Here is a 1,025-nt window from a genome sequence, read left to right as displayed (position 1 = left end):
TTGCCCAGGCTAAAGTGGGAAAGAGCTGGACCAGACACAGGTTATGCTAGATTCATCCACAGCACAAAATGGCATTAAAGGATACAGCCTGAAAATTATCTGGACAAGATTACCTCAAAGGCCCCCAAACATTTCGACTTGTCAATAGAGTGGTTTCAAAAAAGTTCACACACACAAAAAGGCAAAAACTCCCAAACTTGCATTAGATAATTTCCAAATAATCCCCACGGAAACCCAATATTTAGACAAACAATAGAAGGGAAAAAAACTCCCATGTACCATAAATGTTGGACCTTTTCTGAAAATGTGGGTCTATGGTAGAAAACTACTGTCTGGCTAAAGGGCAAAATGAGCTTGGCGCAGTGGCTCACGTCTATAATCACAGAACTTTGGGAGGCCAAGTTGGGCAGATCACCTGAGATCGGGAGTTTGAGACCAGCCCGGCCAACATGGTAAAACTCTGTCTCTACTAAAAATACAAAAATTAGCTGGGCATGGTGGCGGGCGCTTGTAATCCCAGCTACTTGGGAGGTAGCTTGAACCCAGGAGGAGAACTGCTTGAACCCAAGAGGCAGAGGTTGCAGCGAGCCAAGATTGCTCCATTGTACCCCAGCCTGGGCAGAAAGAGCAGGCTCCATCTTATTCATTCATTCACTCACTCATAAATAAATAAACAAACCGGGCAAAAGTATGCATTATTCCAGAGTAAGTAAGTTTGAAAACTGGTTTAAGATGGAAATAAAATTAATATAGGAAAAATATCAATATAAAAATCAAATGTGGGCCAGGCACAGGGGGTCATGACCATCATCCCAACACTTAGGGAGGCTGAAGCAGGAGGATCTCTTAAGGCCAAGAGTTAAAGACTAGCCTCTGCAACCTAGAAAGACCAAACCTTTTGTTTTTTCTTTTAGTACAGACAGGGTCTTGCTAGTCCTAGACCGGTCTAGAACTCCTGGACTCAAGCAATCTTCCTACCTCAGCCTCCCAAAGTACTGGGATTATAGGAGTAAGCCACTACACCC

At 43.6% G+C, this 1,025-nt stretch overlaps 1 protein-coding gene across 19 annotated transcripts in view; it reads right to left on the bottom strand.

The window, feature by feature from the left end:
• Positions 1–1,025, bottom strand: part of LOC100415051 (HAUS augmin-like complex subunit 6) — a 51,734-nt gene that overhangs the window by 16,692 nt on the left and 34,017 nt on the right. The window lies entirely within an intron of this gene.

Source organism: Callithrix jacchus, chromosome 1 (assembly GCF_049354715.1).
Source record: "Callithrix jacchus isolate 240 chromosome 1, calJac240_pri, whole genome shotgun sequence".
NCBI classification, from domain to species: Eukaryota; Metazoa; Chordata; class Mammalia; order Primates; family Cebidae; genus Callithrix; species Callithrix jacchus.
This window is presented reverse-complemented; position numbering and strand designations above follow the sequence as displayed.